Raw genomic sequence first — 7,608 nt, forward strand, 5'->3', positions numbered from 1 at the left:
GTTGAAGCATTCTCATATTCTCACTCACAGGAAACACCGGTTCTTTATCTGTCGTAAAGCTACCCGATCTCGACATCTTTCAGTGCAATCGTTAATCAGAAGAAAACGTTTTTTGGTAGCTTAAATCATCGTAAAGGATATTATTAATTAATACCGAAATTAAATATTTTATTTGTTACAAACATGTATAATATTAAATATAAAAAAAAATATAATATACATTTTGATACGATATAATTTTAATCATAATATGAATTAATATTGATTATAACCGAATATAATATTCGTTACAATAAGATTCATTATCATCGGTAGTACCGTACGTACACATATCCCTATACCTCATCTCAGATAAGCACGTATGCACACTTCATATATTCTTCACATCACCTTTATGCACGTATGTTGCCATTTTTACCTTTCAATATGTTCCGCGACTTCACCCCGAATTCCCTCGTACAAGCAAGTCTGTTATTACGTTCCGGACCATAATAACTCACTTGCCCTACGAGTTCATCCCGGCATCCATCAGTATCTATCGTTACTCATTAATAAGTTTCCTAGTGATAATCGAGCCTACGGTTATATTATAGGTATCCTAAGGGATAACCTAATCCTTTATAACCAATGGCTCTGATACCAACTTCTGTCACACCCCGCTAAGCGAATTGCGGAAGCGTAAAACGGAAATGCAACAGATACAACTGGTATCAAATACATTGTTCATAAAGAAACATTACTAACTGATTTACAATATACTATATCGTTCTAACATCTTTTACAAAGTAGGTGATACAATCAAACCGGTTCTTCAATTACTTTACTTCTAACTCAAATGCCCATGACATCAATCACCAATCAGACACGTAACGCACAGGAAATTACTTCTCATATTTGATTACCTGAAAAGCATGTTAAAATAGGTCAACTACGAATAGTTGGTGAGTTTCATAAGTTTAACGAAATCAGTTCTGCGTACCACACAGTCATAGTTTGTATGTACGCGCGTATGTAAAAATATGTATTTACGTTTGTATAAATATATACAGCCATATCTTTGTGTGTGCATATGCACACATGTAGGTTTATAATATAAATTCGAAATTTCAGTAAAATCGTGATTGTTTGTTCGTACTACATGTTTCCAATTTTCGTGTTTAACCAACCACTGTGGACCCCCTTCCTCCCACAACGGTTCCACATAAACTCAACCACTGTGGCCCCCCTTCCGCCCACAACGGTTCCGTGTTAACATCAACCACTGTGGTCCCCCTTCCACCCACAATGATTCCACGTAAACTCAAACATTATATAATGTACACGCAAATAATTAGTATATTCTACACATAGTATTTCCTACGGCTAATCACGTAGCATGTATATAGACACATATACACATATAGTATTTATCACGTATCACCAAATACTGTGGCTCCCCATCCGCCCACAATACGCATAATCACATTATTTTCTTAACATTCATGTCATAATCAAGTTAATTCGTTTAATAAGTTGCAGCAGAACTTGGCTCATAGGCCATACTCAACTTTAGTTTATAAGTTGCAGCAGAACTTGGCTCATAGGCCATACTCAACTTTAGTTTATAAGTTGCAGCAGAACTTGGCTCATAGGCCATACTCAACTTTAGTATATAAGTTGCAGCAGAACTTGACTCATAGTCTTAGATTGTGACGTTGTATACTATGAAATGTTTAAAACTGGATTTGGCTCAGTTTCACCGTTTCCCGAGCCTAGCTCAGTTGATCGTTTATACGTTTCGGGATTAGGTAAGATCACATAAAACTTAAGCAAATATATTGATTGATAAAATAATTTGATTTATGAAAGAATTTTAAGGTTTCGGTGTCTGGTTTGATCGCAGGGTTTGTTTCCGTTTTCACACGGGTTTGATTATACAAAACGCGCATAATTCACCCGAATTTTCCGGAATTCTCGTAAAAAGTTCGTTTTTATCAATATCATTCAAAAATATGATATTTGACCACTTTTGACATTTTGACATACCAGTCAGTCCGTTAAACACAAAACTGCCGGTTTCGTTAAAACAATTATAATTTAAATCTTTGATTAATCATAACTAAATATGTACTTATATATAAATTATGTAAATTTTTGTAAAAATACATTAAGACATGGAGAATTTTATAAAAATATTTTCAGAAATTTTATGATTATTTATTTATTTATAAAAATTCATTTAATAGGTTATAATCGTGTAATAAATGGCCCGTTTATATCAAACGACCTCCGAAATATCCGATAATTTTTACAAATGGCCTCAATGTTATTACATAGCCCCTGCAAAATTTCCAGAACCTAACTCTTTTGACAAAATGCCTTTTTGTGCGTTTTTCGGCTGTTAAAATTCGGTTAAGCCATGATTGCACAAACCATACTTAGACATTTCCAATGATTCCCAAACTTTACCAGTGATCTTACCATCACATATTAAACTCCAAAACCAAGTTTCATAATTTTTCAATATGTTTAGCTATTTTTCCCAAATAAACGCTCATAACCGGAAATAAATTCACCAAATATTCTCCGTTTATCGAAAAATTACCAAATTTGAACAGGGACTCATTTATATGATCCCTAATGTCCCTGCAAGTTTTCACAAGCTAACAACAAGCACGTCACAACCTAATACTAAACAGCCCCTAAACGAGTGTTACGGGTTTACCTTGTCGGTTTTCGATGAATTTTGCTAGTTTAAACGACTTTCCGGGTCTCGGGTTGCAAACTCAGTATATCTACATATCATATAACATCAAACCAAGCATAAATCATCCATGTAACAGCCTTGATAATTAGGGTTTCGGTTTTGGGTTCAAACCGAACTTTCTAACCGTAAAAACGTTGTATTCATGTTCTAATCCGCGTTTTTGACCAAAAAAGTATATGTTCCTGGTTTGTAAACATGTTTAACATCAAATCATGGTTTTACTTGATTTTTAGGGTTTTTGGATGGTTAAACATGTTTAAAACTAACTAAAACATGTTTATATGTTAATTATACTTAATGAATCAAGTTAAAAATGATGAAATGATCAAGATACCTAGAGTTTTGAAGGAAAGTTGATAGAGCAGAAGTTGGAGCTGCTTGGACTTCAAATATTATGAGTTAGAATGAATAAATAAACTTAGGGAGTAAGTTATATAAAAAGAATGTGGTGTAGGGTGGGTATTCCGATCGGAAATCTTGGAGGGCCCTTAATGGGCTGTTTTGGCCCATTAATCTAATCATACAAGCCCACACATGAAAAGCCCACTTCAAATTTAGTTCGGGTTCGGTTTTTCGCAAGAAAATTAATTCGGGTGTGAGAAATAGCGCAAAAACGAGTGTTTTTCAGCTTATTTTTGTAAAATAAGAAAAACGTACTGACTTGTTGTAAAATTCCAAAATATTTTCATGGATTGCTTAGAACATGTCATATAAGTGTTTTATAAATCTTTTTCGGCTTAACGGATGCTACAATGCTTGTTTTGATATTAACGATTGCGTTTAAGCTTATAGCGTATCGATAAACGAAACCTTTTTCGTTTAAAGAGTTTTAAACGTACTGGGGCCTAAATATCAATATGTTAGCCTCTATAACATATATATAGCTCATATATGACCCCTCAGTATGTATACGGGTCATAATTAGTATCGGTCGGTTACTCGTTTAAGCACTACGAATTAACCGATTTATCGTTTACTTGTTACGTAATGAATATAGTGTACCTCGTTTTGTTTGCTATCGAACTAAGGCCATATTACTAATATTTTAGCTTGCATAGATCGTATATCACTTATAGATGGCACCCTGGGATATCCGGACCATAACCAGACCCGTTTGGTTATTCGTTTGTTCGTTACGCAATAAGCGGTTAAACGCTTATTCGAGTTTGTAAGTACTAAGGTGTACTCGGTTTTGCCACGGATGTCATAAGTACCGACGGCCATTGTTATTATATATTTTTCTCAGATGATTAAACAATTTTTTATGGACCTTTCCATTAGCCAAAAAATCACAAGTCTACAATATATTCTCTATATTTTCTAGAGAAAATAGAAACTCAGTTTGAGAGAAAAATATAAACGTTCCAATGTGATAACGGAAACGAATATCACACCCCACCCTAAGGCGGAAATTTCGGGGCGCGAACTGATTGTTCACAGCTCACAAGGTAATATCATGCCATATTAAAGGTGACAATATCTATTTAGTTAAATTAAATAATCCAAATATTCCAAAACAAACCAAGAACATAATCATTAAAATAAAAGCAAAATAGGTTCAAATTCAAATAGTCTTGATAACTTATTCTAAATTAAACATCACTAAGTTCTTCACCAAATCGCAATCAATTCAAATGAAAACATGCATATATGTATAAAATAAGGTAGATTTGTCAACACAAAGTTGGGTGAGTAAAACATCAGTAATTTAAATAAAATATAAAATAAAAATGCAAAACTGCCATTTGTGAGTTAAACAACTAAGCCATTGAGCAAATAATGAGTGTATGTAAAACCATTACCTTGCGAAGTGGGATTTAGCTACTACGACGGTCGTATGATCATACTATTAATGTGATTATGATGGACCTCTCCAAATGCGACCAAATAAACTATTAGACATGTAAAAACTAGACAAATAATTGATATGCACACAAGGTTAATACTTTGCTAATGTGAATACCAAGTAATATGTAAATAGGATATGATACGCATATGTCCCCAAACCAATTGAAAATAAGTAAAACGAGGAATGAGTTGCTCACCTTATCAAATAAGCAAAAGAGAAACGAAATGATAAGAAATATATGATGTCACGCTCTTCGATAATTACCAATAAACGACCCTAGTAAAGAATGATTGTGGAAACACGAATTGAAGACTAATTCTAAAAGGATTCAGGATTTGATGATGATCGGGTGTGTTTATGAAAACTCTTATTATTCAATTTGTTATTATTTGTGAAACCACTTTTAGTTACTAATATATATATAATATAATTTAGAATATATACTTATAATATAATACTTAACAAATAATTATAATTTTTATAAGTTATTTAATAATGTTTGTTTTAAAAATTTATTTTAAATTAAAGACTAATCTAATATATTTATTATAATTTTATTTGTTAAAAACCTTATTATTTTATATTATATACATATATATATATATACAAAAATATAAAAACGACAATATAAAGAGCCGGTTGTGTTAAAACATTAATTAATCAATTAAGGTTTAATATTAGTCAATTAAAAACAAAATAGCAAAAATAAAGCAACAAAAACCGGGTGAGAGGGCTCGAACCCGCGCCTTCAGCCGGTTCCCTGACCCTAACCACATGTGCATCAGCCAACTGGGATGGTGTCTCACCTGGTTAAAATACAAAACCAGATATATTTATAAAAAAAGACCCAAATCATCTTCCCCAAATCATAAGAACCCTTGCAATCCGTTTAACTGATTATCGTTTGGCCAATTAGTCATAAGGTTATTGATTTGGGATTATCAACAAACCAAAAACAATATACAATTAGCATAAGCAGTTGAGAATTTATTGTGAACGATGAACAAAAAACTTGCGACCAAATGAAATCCAGGATTGGGCATGAGGTAATGAATATGATGCAATTAGATGAGGGTTGGGCTTCGTCATGATGAGAGGAAGGTGTGCACAAGTTTATTTAGTTATTATGAATTCTAATTGGTATATCACCAAGCTAGTAAAGACGGTTCGTTATTATTGTAAATCCGTATCAAATTGATTATGTTTTCCAAATTATTTGTGTTGGGCGTCGAGAATATGCTTTTCAAGATCCTTTTGGAATAGAACGCAAGTAAGAAGAACGGATTTGACTTGCTTCTTATGACTGAGAGTGTAGTCCACGGCGTTGGAGTTTCCAGGATGATAACAAATCTCGCATTCGTAATCGCTAAGCAACTCGGCCCATCGACGTTGTCTCATGCCGAGTTCCTTTTCATCGAAGATGTGTTGGAGACTCTTATGATCGGTAAACACCACACATTTCTTACCATAGAGATAGTGTCTCCAACTTTTCAAGGCAAATACGACAGAACCAACCTCGAGATCATGCGTCATAAAATGTTTCTCGTGTACCTTGATTTGTCTCGAAGGGTATGCGATAACCTTGCCTCATTGCATGAGGACACAACTGAGACCTTGGTTAGAAGCGTCACCGAAAACGATGAAATCTTCATTACCTTCGGGAAAAGAAAGAATAGGAGAATTGTAAAGCATGTCCTAAAGGGTTTGAAAGGATTCTTCTTGTGTTGACCCACACAAATAGGGTTTATCCCTGTGTGTTAAAGAGTTAACATGCAATGCAATCTTAGAAAAGTTTCGATTGAAACGACGGTAATATCCCGCCAAACCATGAAAAGATCGGACTTCGTTGGGAGAAATCGGTGGTTTCCAATTTTTGACGACTTCAATCTTTGCGAGATGAACATGAATATCTTTGTTGTCGACAGTATGGCCCAAGAACTGAACTTCGTAAGCCAAATCTCGCACTTAGAAAACTTGGCGTACAACTGTTCCTTCCGAAGGAGGTCAACGCATGAAGAAGCTCTTAGTGATCGTTCTCGGATGTCGAATAGATCAAGATATCATCGATGAAAAAAATTACGAAGTTGTCCAGGTAGGTTTTACACACACAGTTCATAAGCTCCATGAAAATCGCGGGTGCGTTGGTTAGCCCAAAAGGCATAACAAGAAATTCATAATGCCCATTTCGAGTATGGAAAGCAGTATTGGGGATGTCGTCTTTATTAATGTGGAGTTGATGATAACCTGAACGAAGATCGATCTTAGAAAAGCATGCGGCTCCTTGAAGCTGATCGAAAAGATCGTCAAAGCGAGGAAGCGGATAATGGTTCTTGACGGTAAGTTTGTTGAGTTCACGATAATAGATGCACATGTGGATCGAACCATCTTTCTTCTTGACAAACAAAACAGGTGCGCCCCGTGGGGAAGAACTCAGGTTAATAAAACCCTTGTCCAAGAGTTCTTGTATTTGACTCGAAAGTTCTTGCATTTAGAATTGTGCAAGAAGGTAAGGTCCTTTAGCAACGGGGTTAGCTCCAGGTACAAGATCAATACGGAATTCAACTTGGCGAATAGGAGGAAGTCTAGAGACGTCGTTAGGGTCATTAGGGAAGACTTCGGGAAAACCACGCACAATCGGGATATAAGATATCTTCTGTTCTCTATGCTCATTCTCCACCACTAGAGCTACGAGCACAACATAATTCTTACGCAAATACGTTGAGCTTAAAAACACGACATGAGTCTAAGCTTAGATGTAGGCGTATAACCGAAAACATTAAGGACGCGACCATTTATGAAAGATTTGCGAAGAAATTTCTCGAAGCATAGGACTTCATCTAGATTTATGGTGAGCCAATCCATTCCAACAATAACGTCGAAACTACCCATTTGCATAGGAATGAGATCGATAGGAACTTGATTTTATTCAGAGTGATGAACAAATCCCGAATTACCGAATAAATAATAATAGAATTCCCATCGGCTACTTCTACGAAAAAAGACTTAGATAACT

The sequence above is a fragment of the Bidens hawaiensis genome, unplaced genomic scaffold (assembly GCF_021521415.1).
Source record: "Bidens hawaiensis isolate Kalapana, Puna unplaced genomic scaffold, B.hawaiensis_p1.1 tig00046092_1, whole genome shotgun sequence".
NCBI classification, from domain to species: Eukaryota; Viridiplantae; Streptophyta; class Magnoliopsida; order Asterales; family Asteraceae; genus Bidens; species Bidens hawaiensis.